Below are 14,003 nucleotides of genomic sequence, written 5' to 3' on the forward strand. Positions count from 1 at the left end.
CAAGGGAGCAATTTAGGGAGCCCAGATGGCCACCAAAATAGGATTTAGGCGCCAAATTGACAACATTACTCACACAGGGATTATCAATTACCTAAATATCAATGCAGTGTAATGTTACTGAATAGGAGGTGTCTTAGAGGAGGCGTCACTGTCCATGGTATTGTGACTGCAAGCCACGGATAGTCTGGAATTTTTAAGATAATTAGCTATACCTTTGTGTATTTCTCTGCCACGCCCACCTTTCTCACATTAAAACATTGACAAGAGCAGTGATGTAAAATCAAAAGTCTGATGAAAATTTCTTAGTTTTTCTCCAATTAATATATTATAATAGAGATGTGGTCGAAATGTTACAATCAGTGGTAGTCTTGGCTTTATAAAGTGCATCTATTGTGCCAGTCATTAATGGAGGCAAAGATATGTAGGTCTGTTGTTGCATTATAACATAACATCCAAGATCCTCTAACAAAAGTCCCGCCCACAGAGAACTCCAATTGGGCCAGTCCCCTGTCCTGCTAACCAATCAGTCCACAGCACCACAGCAGAGAGGCACGCAGCGAACGTCAGGTAGCTACGCACGACGTCAACTAGTAAATAAATTAGCTAGTTAAAAAACTCGTGATTTTGTACGGCAATCTCAAAACGCCGGCTAAGACCGTTAGTTAGAAGCTAACATAGCGGCAAATGGTAAGCAGTATTATTAGCCAACTATACAAAATGTTCAACTAACTGTATTGAGCAAACATTTTTATTCTTGAAGCGATTTGTGAGCAAGTGGAACTTTCGTTAGCGGTGCTTTTGTTGTAGACGTGCTAGCTTGGAGCAGCGATAGGAGAAGTATTCAGATGTTTTCCTTAGCTCAGTGAGAGTAGCAGTACCTCAGAGTAGAAATACTCAGCTGCAAGTTAAAGTCTAGATTTAAAAGGTTACTTCCGCATAACTATTTATATAAACATATACTTAAAAATGTAAAAAACAAAAAATATTATGCTGAATGGCCCATTTCAGAATAATGTATATTGAATTGTTGGATTGGAATTATAATTATTGATGCATTAGTGAATTTAATGTTGCAGCTTGTGAAGATGAACCTAATTTGAATTGCTTTATATACTGCTGGGTAGCTTATATTCTCTCAGGGATCAATAAAGCCATGACCTATGATAATGTCATAGTTTATTTGTTATTTGTTATTTTTATTATATTTTGTATTATTAGTCGGACTCTGCAAAGTAACTAGTTACTAATGTTATTAAATAAAAGCAGTGGTGTAAACAGTACAATATGTGTTTCTGAAGTATCTGTATTAAAGTACAGGTATTAAGTAGCACAACATTGAGATACTTCAGTAAACTAATAAGTTAATGTATGTAATGGCTATAGGCTGAGCAATATAAACCTGTAATGTATTTTTGGTATTTAGGTTATGGCATCTGGTCTTCCTGACCTCTACAAAGACAACCCCATTCACACCTCAGGGATGACAGAGAATGAGTTGTGGCTGCTGAATGCAAAGTCAGAGCAGAAATGCAACACAAAAGGCCCAAAGGAGGTTAAAGCCACCCTGCAAGCTGGTCATGGAGAACATGTCCCCTCCCCAGGTATGTAGATGATGTATAGTTTATGTATGTTCACTGTTTCATTTTTTAAATTTCAGAATAGAAAAGCCAGCAGCACATTATAAATATGACATTTTATTAATACTATGTTTCAATATGATGAGGATGATATGATAACTTGTAGGCCAAATGAGGTGCAGTGCATTTTTACAACTCATTCACAAGAACAATAGAAACCCTGCACAATGTAATGCAGTCCAGTACAGCAGCCCTGCTATAAATCCTACCTCTGTGAAGCTTCAAATATTCAGTTTTTGTGGAGACTGTTGGAGAGGTGGAGGCTGTCAGTTTGTGATGGTATTATATTATGAATACAATCTATTTACCCCACTATACTCACGGTCACGTTACCTGGTTTGCAAATATTTTCACTGCATGAGGTGAAACTATTTCGGAGACATTAATATTAACATGCCTCAACATTAACTTGAGACATTATTTATTCATCAGCAGAATACAGATGTGTAAATATTGGAAGCTGTAGATCCACCTGAGAGATGAACTAACTTTCTTACTAATGATGTCTTGAATGGCAAAGAAGCCAGAGGATGTGCTTTATTGTTTAGATCCTTTCATTATTCCAACATCTTGATTATTTCTAGTCGGCAGGTTTTCGTTGAAACCTTTCACCTTACACGTTATTCATTTTCCATCAAATCTGTAAAGTTTGGATGCATGTAATTAAGAAGTCAAGCAATGTAAATGAAACGTTTCAGTAAGTTTTCATGACAGTGATATATACTACATAGATCATCTTCACTTATTTCGACTTGCTAATTAATCAACATTATTTATGCAAAGAGAAAAAAAAAGCAAACTTTGTAATTAGTAAATGGCTTGATCTGTTGCAGCAGTCTCAGCAAGAATTTGGAACTTTGAATTTGATCTGGAAATCTAAATAACTCATTAGCATTGTGATTTAGTAAATGTTACATGAAGTCAGGCAAGAAGAGTGCTGCTAATGCTCAACATGTGGATGATTATATTAGTCACTGAATTAACAGACAAATTAATCGTTTGGCAAATAATTCTATAATGTGGTGTGTATGAACACAGGCATCTCTGTAATGTTTACATTCAGTCATTACTGACACAGAAGACTCACTGAATGGCACTACATAACTTTGTTTTGGTGACATTACATTCAATTCAAAGATGAACTTGTACTTTCAGCTTAGCTTAATAAAACCAAGAATCAGTCAGCGTTTCATAAAGCACAATAAATAGGCATAATAAATGTTTCCTTTGTGGATGAGGCTCAAAAGACAGAAACTTGGTCTAGTTTTCAAGCTGGACTGGAGCTCTGTAGCAGGCAGTGAGTGAGCACATTAATCTAATGCATCAGCAGGTCCACATTTGTTTTAATGCAAACTGAAGAGAAGAAACGCACTGCATCTCAAGGGAGAAGAAGCTTAAAATTTCCGTCTAATGATAATAGATGATAATGTTAATGAGTTGTCCAAACATAACAAATGGAATGAATTACTGCCTTAGAACCAAGTCCGTTTCATTAAAATACAATAAAAAGGAAAGATTAGTTTTATATGGGAAGTAACTTTCCTCTTTTGTGTTATTGATGAGAGTAAGGGGAACATATCAAGGTTGGCTTCAGCCTCTGGTCAATATTGATAAAATATTGCTTCTGTATAGTGTAGCCATTTTTCTTGGATGTTCATGTGACATTAAGCTTAATCGAATTATTATCATGACTGCTGACCCCTCAATAGGCAACATGAGTCAACATGGGTCAAAGTATTATGTTGAGTTTCAATGATGGTCGGCTCTTTTTGGGGAAGCAAGGTTGTCTAAAGTGAGAACTCATGCCCATTTGAACACAAGAGGTGGCTGAAATACTGTAATCATTTCTTGGCCAAAACTATCCACTTCCATCTGTCTTGATGATCTTATTCCCCAAGTAATGTTCTTCCACCTTAATCAATTTTGTGGCGGGGCTGTGTTCATAGTAGTCAGGAACACTGGGATTATGTGCTGAGGCTACTCTCTCTCCCCCTCTCTCTCTCTGAGACGACCTTGTCTGTGTAACAGTACTGTTAGCCCTCGGCCTCGGGCAGTCAAACACACACTCAATCACCCCCGTAACCCTTGCAGTCAACAGCGGACTGTCGCAGCCCGTTGCTACAATCTCAATTTGTATTTCGTCTCAGACTGTGATGACTTGACAGAGAAAAATAAGAGGATTTGTCTTGATCTTCAACTCTCCCTTGAGGAAGTAAGTCTTCACCTTGAAGTTTAGCAACTGCACGGCCGCCTGCTCTCGACCAAACACGTCCCTTCATCCATTACAGTTCATAAACAGAATGCATTTAGCCTGAACTAGTACAATTATCCACAGTGATTTGTATCATATTCAATCGGGTTTGTTTTTCTAAAGGTGAATTGTCAGGAATTCAATGTGTTGAGATGCATTGGGTACAACGTTAACTTTTTCTTGTGATCATACAGATTTTGCTGATAGGGGAATGTAAACAAGCACTTATTACTCATTTTTCTAACAACTTTCTCTGTTAGTAATCTGCCTTGCTTACAGTACATTTTGCAGTATACCCTATCATATGTTAAAATGCATTGTTGATAAATATCTTCTCTGCACTCTGACATCTGTTCACCTATAAAGTCATATTGCCTTATAAATGAATGCATATGTAGGCAGGAATGTGGAAACAAATAAAAACTGCATCTGCATAAAATACTGACTTAAATTAGTAGCTAACCATTATTTTCATTATCAGTTAATCTGAATATTATTTTGTCAATTAATTGGTTAATGTTTTAGTCTATGAAATATGAGAAAATAGTGAAAACAAATTGCATTACACGTTCCTAGTGCACACATGATGTCTTCAGATTGCTTCTTTCGTCTGACCAAGAGTCAAAAACTCAAGGATATTCGGTTTATACAATGTAGCAGAGAAAAACATCAAATCTTCACCTTTAAGAAGCTGGAACTTTTGAGCGAGTGAATATTTTTGCATGAAAAATCCCTCAAACAATTATTTGACAATAAAAATATCTGTTCATTATCTAACCAACTAATCTACTAAGCATTTTACCTCTAATTTAAATATTTTTTACTGAATATCAAGTGTTTTTTGTTCCATTAAATCAGTGTTGACTTTTTAAGTTGACTGCACTTAGCTTTCCAGTGTATCAGAATCATAGCAGCAGCCCTAAATGGCAGAGAAGTCCTCTGCCAAGCCTGCATCAGTAAACACTGCAAGCCTCTAACGGTGATGCACTGTAATGGCTCGGTCTTGAGCCTGGCCAGAACATCGCATGAGGTGCTAAACAGCGACTGGCTATAAATATAAGTGGTGAACACTGCCAGTTGCACTCTTGCGGCTGAAATGAGCCCGATGATGGGAGCTTGAGAAGAAAGGGGATATCAGTGGTCACTAAATCATTCTGTAATCAGCTCTCTATGCAGGATCATCCATGCATGTTCAACGCCCCATTCTGGAAAGCTCCAGCAACAGAACGCTCCAGCTGACCCCATCTGTACCCCATCTCGTTTTGCATTATCCCTAACCCATAAAAGTCCCATGCAGCACAAAAGAGTTAATGATTCCTTTTGTTTTGTTGCAGGGAACAGAACCAAAGCAAATGACAACAACAAATCCATCAAACTTAGCAGCAGTGAGCACATCAGCAGTTTTTGCCAGCCCACCAGAGGCCTAAAATGCACATATTGCATGCTGGCCCCCCAAGCAGCAGGCGGCCCTGGGACTCGCCAGCCCCTCGGTGGCCAGAGAGGACTTGATAAATGACTGGAGCAAACTTCTCTGTCACCAGTGAGGGAGGAGTCCCCCACAGTAAGCTACATCATCCTAACAGCATTATTCTTTTCATGCCTGGTGTCGATACAGCGTCCTGTGATTGGCGTCACGCTTTGCACAGGTTAATTGGAAACCTGAACTGGAAAACAGCGGGAGAAAAGTGCAAATATCGTTGCCCAGAGAATCGCCATACGAAGAGCATGAGTATGTGTGTCTATTTCAATCCAGGGTGAAGACATGAAATACAAGTTGAATTTCCAAATAATTTAGCTGCTTAATTTAGCTGTTAATTGACAGCACATAATACAAGACTTATGAATCACAAAAATTTGAATACCTTCTTGAAACCAATGTCACTGAACTCAAACAGATGCTCTGTGTTTTGAAATATAGGCGTTTATAGAGATAAAAAAAAAAAAGAGTACTAGCCTCCTGTAGAAGTCACTTTCCAAGATGCAGTGTCGTATTCCAATCCATTACAGGATTGGTAAAAGGTAACTCAATCACTGCATGTCTCTGGACACATAAAAACCATATACTCAGACCAGAGGGCACCCATATGTTCAGTGACCTATGGTGTAAACACAGCGAGAGCAACACCTTGATAAAGTAGCTTCACATGATGGAAAAGCACCACAAGAGCTGTAGTTGGCACCTAAATGTAGTTTGTCACTTAACAGCAGAATTAGGGTGAATGCTGATGCACTAAGTGAATGTAAAAGTGAATGTGAACCATGTTGTCAAGGTTACCTCCGTCTGCTGGACTTTATTCTTTAGCCACATGTCAAGATGTGGGACAAACGCACGGCCATTACACTGGAATGGACAGCTTTCCTCATCAGGGCAAATAGAAGACAATGTCAGATGGCCTTATTGATAAATTAATGAGGCACAAAACACTTCCTAGAAGACCCATCCACCACCCAGCCCACAACCATCTCCTCAAATCATTGATTTGCACATTATTCACATTGCAGCGTTATGTTGCAGAAAAAGTTCCGGTAATTAGACGCTGCGTCCACGTGAGCAAGTAACTTAACCATTTCCCTTACTGTTGATCCACAATTATCCAACATGGTCTTGCTGACATATGTTTGCCGTTTTTTGTCGTTTTAGTTTGTCAACGGACGAGCAGCTGGGAAATCCCTAATGAGACCCGAAATACTTGTTTCATGTTTGAGCAGTAATGGAAATTACTTTTCCTTTTGGAACAGGCACGCGAGAATCACTAGAATCACAGAGACAGCAGATCAAGAGTAAAATGAAGTATGCAAATGTAATCATATTTATCAGAGAATGCTTATGGCAGAAAGCTATTAATTTCTCCTCTGCTTCTTGACACTTTAACATATGCATCACCTGCTTCTCGCAAATGATTATTTTTGTGTTTTCCATCTCCGTTGACAGAGCATTATTTTCTTTCCCATTGCGTCTTGTTATTTTTCTAAACTTTCTCTGTCTGAAGAGTGTAATGGCCTCTGATTGAAATTTCATTCAGAAAAACTAAGTGAAATACATGTTGTGTATTTAATGGAAAAAATAATTGCACGTCAGATGAAACAAAGCATGACGCATAGTAACCAGGCCGACTGACTGAAAACACAAGTCAGCAAAGAGGTCAGGCTGTTCACTCTCTCATTTGCTGCAATTACTCGTTACACTCATTCATTTACTCATTCCATCACCCTCTTACCTGACTGATCTGTTGCTCGCTCGCTCAATCACTGGTTTAACTTTCCATTAGACAATTTGACAAATCCACTTAAAACAGTTAAACAGTTCACATCAGAGAAGAGTTTTAGAACTGTTGAAAATTTAACTTTCAATCCTAAATTCAAATGATGTTTTCAGTTTTAACAGGAGCATAGGAGTTGCTCATTACAGTAACCAGAAAACATGGGTGCAAACATTTTGTGTGCCTGTTGAGTTGCTCTTAAATATCTACCCTTAATGTCTCACAACACATGGGACAACTTCTTTTTCCAAACAATGTCTAGCCCCGAGTGAACTCCACCTCTCTCCCGCCTTCACTAAACATAATGATCTTGAAACAACACACTGTTGCCAGCCAAAGAAAACTAGTTAGTGGTTGTTCAAAAAGTTGCCATATATATCCTACAACCGTCACTCTTAGCAGAAATAGTCACACCACGTTACGTCAGATCAGTTTTATTTATATAGTCCAATATCACAAATCACAAATTTGCCTTAAGGAGCAGCAGAATCTGTACAGCATGTGACACCATCTATCCTCATAAGTTATCTGCCAAATAAACCTTTTAAAGGAGAAAAAAATGGAAGAAACCCCAGGAAGAGCAGAGAAGGGATAGAAAGACGTGTAGTAGATCTTTTGTATAATGAACAGACCAAAATAGCAGAATTACAAATATGGTGGAGTTATGTAAATGTGAGCTGTGCCAGTTTGCTGCTAAACTAAAATTTGGAAATTCAACACAGACTGACTGGCAAATGTCACTTTAAAGAAAAAAGAAAAAAGTATGGTAATTTTGTCACTATCATTACAACACAGGACCATGGTACAGTGTACAACAGCAAGCTCCATCATTCATAAGGACAGGTGCACAAAATTCCACAATCATTGAATTGAAGGAGGTTATTCTATGAGATGTAAAATATCACACCTGTACAGTACTTTAAAAAAAAAAAAAACGTTATTGTCAAGCAGGGTTATCAGTCGTGTGTGACCTCTACAGAATTGCGAAACCCACTGACATACAGAGAGCTCTGGTGCTCTCTGGAGAAGCACAGTCGCTGCATTTGGATGAATAAAAAGCAACGTTTCCTGTAACGACTGTCCGCCAGACGACTGTTCGGGAGTGCTATTTCAATTCATCCCCGGAGCAGCCCACAGGAATTGAGCCCATATTGAGCTCACTCCTGGGCTCTGAGAGTGGTCAGGAAGATTGATTCTAGGCCTACATCACCACTCACTGAAGACTGAAGTGCATTGTGGTTTGAGCTTGTGCATCACATGACCTTGTAGCTTGGATAAGAAAACAAAACTAAAGGTATTATTTTTCATTTAATGTAAAGATAGAGTAATTTGAGTGGCCTTCTGAGGGCATTCAAAGTTCTGGTCATTCATAATTATTGTCTATCATTATAGAACAGCAGGCCATCATATCTTCACTATGTATAGTGTAATGACCTGTGGGTTATTGCAGGGACAGTATGGTGGTGATCACTGCATCTGCCAAAGTGCCTCTAACCTTTTGAGTATCACTTATAATTAGCAAGGATAAGACTTGCAAAAAATACCAGATGGTAACATTATTTGATAGTCTCCCAAAATGACGACCACGGTCCTTTAATTCTTGTGTGATAGTTTTAATTAAAATGGCTTGTCAAAACGACAATTTACGCTAAATTGATGCTATGCGCGATGCTATTAATACAATGGCACTGACATTCCTATTAATTACTCTGACTAGTTGATATCACACACATCTTCATTATCGACATAAAGATTAAGATTGCCTTAACTGTTAGAGGAATGGAGGATCCTAAGTGATGCATTCATCTAATATCCACTCAGAATGAATATTAGCTCATTTTTAGGAATAAATGATCTACCTTACCTGTCATATCTGACATATATAGATATATGTGTGTTTGTATATAGTGTTTATAGATGGATATGTAAATGTGTTTTTTTTTTTCCTGTTCTTGTTCTGTGACCTGAACAGTGACATGTACAAAAGTCAACCTGAGCAAATTTTTGGGATACACCATCAAAATTCCTTGCACTGTTTTTTTTTTTTTTGTCAGTATTACAGTTGTAATACATTCAGGATACAGTTCACTATCATGCCAGCTCCATTGACAAACAACTGCATGCCACAAAGAACATGCATCTGTCATTTCATTTTAGCAGGCATACTGGATTTGTAATGAAGTACACTGATGTTCACCTGTCCATATATTGAAAAACAGCAGGCACCAAATGATTAGCATTACCTCACAGGCTAACTAGGATGTTCTTGATAATATCAGGACTCTGGAACCAAAGCAGCTAAATGGGATTGAGCCATCATTAGTTCTATTATTTACACTTGTGTATTTTGTGTCAAAATGCTGTCTGTGAAAAGGGCACATATCAGGAAATTGAGGAGATTGAGCTAGCAAGATGCTGGCTGCATGCAAAATAATAGCTAAATGTTATTCAGGATTTTTTAGGTTTTAATTAACACCGAGTGAGAACCCTGAATATTCCTAAATAAGATACAGAACTGGTGTAAACACCCATATAATCCACTTAATGGTCTATTGAAATAATTTTCACAACACACTATCAATAACCTACCAAAACAAAAACAAAAAAATACTCAATATTTTTTGGGCAAACTTTGTAAACACAAGTAAGGCATGGGTGAACATACTCCACCTGGCTATTGATCAAATATATATAAAAAATGTTAGTTAGGTTGCAGTGTGTTGTATGAGACCCAGGTTGCGGTTAGTGAACAGTTCAGTCAGGTCTGTCTGGTTCATCTGTTTTTTCCTGTGACAGGGTAGTCATCTTCATTCCCTTTGTCCTTACTTTGGAGCAGGAGGTAATATATAAAGGTCTGTGCTCACATGAGGTGTCTCCTTCGCCTCTCCACTTGTCCTCCTGGACTGAATAATGTCTGAAGCGTCACTCTTGGCCTGATATGATGAGTTATATCCTGATTTCAGAGGAGTGGACATTTCATTTTTTTTGTAATGTAGACATTTTATGATGCGGTCATGTATGATTCCATCCCATTGGCTTTAAGGTTTTATTGTCAGATAAGAACTGTGTCCTATTCACATTATTAGCGTTGGCCTGGAAAAATCTCTTTGACTATATATCCTGTATTCTATCCCCTAGTATTCATAAGTAAAGTTAATATTTAGAGTCATTTTTCGATTTTCGATTAGTCATTTTACCTGTTACCACACTGAGCTGAGCGAAAGCACCCAGCAGCAGCCAGGATGGTCAGTTTCTATATTTCTTTAATATAATTAGGCTTTATTTGATAGTAGTGTATGTTAATTGTCCAGTTTACGACTGTTTGTCCACACTGTTATCCTTTGTTTTATGGTGCCCACCGCCGTGAGCTCAAAGTCAAACTCAATATGATGAGGTATTAGCCTCCGCCACCGTTTCACTCAGACATGTCAAGGTCAGGTCACTGTGGGATTGTCCCCAACCCCCAGCGGCCGCAGCCACACATCTTCCCTCTGTAGGGGATGCGCGTTATTTGTGTTCACCTCATCACTGCTCAGATGGGCTGTGCAGAGATAATAATACCCCCTTTAACCTTCTAAATGATTACAATTGTTAAGAAAACAGCTGCTTGTGCTGCTGCTGTCACTGCTTGGGATTTGTTTTCAGGCTAGATTTTCATTTTACTCTGACATAAGTGGTAGCTGTTTGTTGTCTGTTTTTTCATCACAGATACTGTATGTAAGCAGAGCAGGTATTTACACAGACATGGTCTATGTTTTATAGGGGGTCCCTCCTGTAGTAAGACTCCAATGATGAACCTGCTCCACCTGCCTGATGAACTTGTACTTCAGAGCGATGAGACCTCCAGTTTTCTGCCATGGTGTTTACTCTGAGTCTGCCAAAGGAGGAAGGAGAGGGGATCCATTTGTCCCAAGGTGAGACACACTCTCCAACACCCCGATGTTAAATAAACACTCCCAGACCTCTGGCCAGCTCACTCCAGCTACTGGAATACCATTGGTGTGTCTAGATGATGGAGGGCTATTGTTATCTATCGCCTCTGCACTCTGCTGAGAGGCCAAGGAGAGGGCTGGCCACAGTCGCATGTTACATATAGACTCGCCCACTCACATTAAGTTGTATTTGTCGGCCCTAAATAAAAATACAACAGGAGATCTGGAGACACTTTCTTAGAATAACATCTGATTGAAGAGGGAGAGAGGGGGAAAAAAAATTAGAGCGCAGCTCAGCGTGTGTTTCATCACCTGCAAAGCCAATGAGGGAGAGCGTCTCCGCGTCAACAACTGTAAAGCGTATCCGAGCTTCTGCTGCTGCTGCCATCTCCGCTGCACGCTACACTAACCAAGAATGTGTATTTCTGCAGATGATTAAATCAATACCATTTTGACAAGACTTGTTGGAACATGCCTCTTTATTTTACACAATTCCTTCCCTTTCGTCAGGGAGCATTTATCAACCTGCCGGGGTGCTGTCACCTAATGGAGATTGTTCTTTAGTCTGCACTTGATAGAAGGGAACGATTATGATGCATGTCGATAGTTTACAGAGATATTGACATAGGAACAAAGAGCAGACCCTTGCGGCTGGTAGCCTTTTCCCTCACACTCCCGCAAAGCGCCTCGGTCATGTTTCAAACAAGTCTTTCTCCCCATGCACTACTTCTCCCACAATGCCTTCCTTTGTTTTAGTGGTCAATTAAGGTCTGGAGGCCCCATAATGCGGCAGTAGGTTAGGGGACTCCAGTGTTCCCTTGTATTTACTTTACGACACAAGCCAGGCAGCCTCCTCCCTCTGTCATGTCTTTTGCCCTGAGCCCTCCCCCCAAACAAACAAACAAAAAAAAAAAAAATCTGTCACCTTAAAAATGCCTTCACTCGTCATCTTTGGTTCGGCATGCAAGGAGTTAAAGATAAAAACCAGCCCAGGGTGTGACAACAGGCCCTGAATATAATAAGCTTGAAGGAGACAGGAATGAGAAAAGGTGGGATGCATATAAAAAGAGGGAGGAGAGAGGGAAAACAAATGATGAGCTCTACCTATAAATTCTTCATCTGCATTGGCTGATTGGAATGGCTTGACTGTGCGCTCAGCTGTGACTTAACAACTAATCCGGTTTGTAAGTTATTATTTATCTTCAGGAAAGTTTGTCAAACTTGGGCTTTGATTTTCTACCCTGATTTCCCTCTTGTGGCTTGCTCTCGCACATGGTCCCCACATAATTTATGACTGCCTCTGGTCTTGATGACAGATTATTAAAAGTAGAATTAGTTTTTTGCGCGGGATTTCTCCACTGGGAATTGGGAAGGCAGTGCTCTCCGCGGAAGGTCTCTTACGAGGTCTCCATTACTAATAGAAGTTTTTTCCTCTGATGGGGGGGCAAGGAGACTAATGATTTGAATTTACTGTGGCAGCCGTCACGTGGTCTAGAAGGCATCAGTCGAACAGACAAGAGGTTAACTTCCTCCCTGTGGAGAGGTTTATTGGATTGTTTAGCACCAGAAGGATAATGTTTTTGTCATAGACTGCTGCGGCAAAACAGTGGTGTGGCAGAGAGAAGGGGAGAAGAGAAATGAAGGGAGGAAGGACAGAGAGAGAAGGGGCCCAGGGATGAATAGAGGGGCAGAGAGGAGAAGGGAATGAAAGAGAGAAAACAGCATGATCGTGGCACAGTGAGCAAGGCAAAAGCAAGTTATTCCTAATATAGGTGGACAGATACTATAAAGCATGATGATAGTGTACCATTCCTCTACAGCTCTTACATGTGTGCAGGAAGAAACACACTCCCATTCAGCGGTGTGCACAAAATATAAGTACACACACACACACACACACACACACACACACACATTCAGTCTCACTCACACACAGACAAAAAGAGAGATGTTAGTTCCTTTCACCTGATGGCCGTTTGGAGCTTGTACTCCCAGCATGCCTCGGCAGTATGGGTACCAGAGGGGAGTCACAGCGCAGCTGAGAGCCTCGGCTTAATCTTATGCATCATTAAGCACTCAGCGGCAAGCCAGCGCTGTTCATATACATCATCCACGCTTAATAAACATAATGATGACATAAGATGTAATTCTAGATGAATTTTCATTTTATAGGGAAATGGAGAATTCCTGTAGAAAGGAAAGAAAAAAAGTAAATTATCTGGGAAGTACAAAATAAATTATGTTTTTTTTCCCACTTAGATGAATGTAGGTGTTTGGTGCATCTGAATTGAGGATAGTGTGTTAGGCTGCAAATGGATGTGGTGCTGATAGTGGCGATGAGGCTTTTGGTTATGGCCGTGGCGGTGATGGTGTGGCAGGTGTGGTTGGATGAGAGGCGGGGTTGTGGCAGAGAGTGGGGAGGGGGTTGGTTGGAGAAAAATGGGGGTGGCTATTGTGAAACGTTGGCAATTTTTAATTCCTAATCGCAGGGCATGATGGACAGGCTGAGACACCCCAGAGTGGAGCTCATCCATCATGGGAAGATGAAACCAGAGAGAGAGAGAGAGAGAGTGAGTGAGTGAGAGAGAGGGGAGATGTAAATTTCAGATGGAGTTACCTTACAGGAGAGGAGAGGGAAAATAGATTCCCGATAAAAGGGAAGGATGTGGGAGTGAAAGGGCAGCAGGTAGTGTGGGAGGGCATCACGGCCCTGAGATTGCTTCATGTCTACCTGCTGGGACTCCGGAGTAGCTTGGCCTGGAAATGAGTTCTGCTTTCAGGGACTGTACCAGACACTGAACCATCCTGAGAGGTATCCTCGCTGCACTTGTCTTCAGAAGACGTAAAGTGGTGGTGACCTGGCAATGGTAAAGTGAATAGCAATGGGATGTAATCAACCAAGGAAGCAGCAGAGGTACTCAAA

At 40.0% G+C, this 14,003-nt stretch overlaps 1 long non-coding RNA gene across 1 annotated transcript; it reads left to right on the forward strand.

Moving 5' to 3' along the window:
• Window positions 1-598: 598 nt before the first annotated feature.
• On the forward strand, window positions 599-12,123 carry LOC130162586 (uncharacterized). Its single transcript, XR_008826284.1, has 4 exons — window positions 599-687; window positions 1,424-1,601; window positions 5,223-5,449; window positions 10,911-12,123. It is a non-coding gene; the product is annotated as an uncharacterized LOC130162586 (long non-coding RNA).
• Window positions 12,124-14,003: the final 1,880 nt, after the last annotated feature.

The sequence above is a fragment of the Seriola aureovittata genome, chromosome 21 (genome assembly GCF_021018895.1).
Source record: "Seriola aureovittata isolate HTS-2021-v1 ecotype China chromosome 21, ASM2101889v1, whole genome shotgun sequence".
NCBI lineage: Eukaryota > Metazoa > Chordata > Actinopteri > Carangiformes > Carangidae > Seriola > Seriola aureovittata.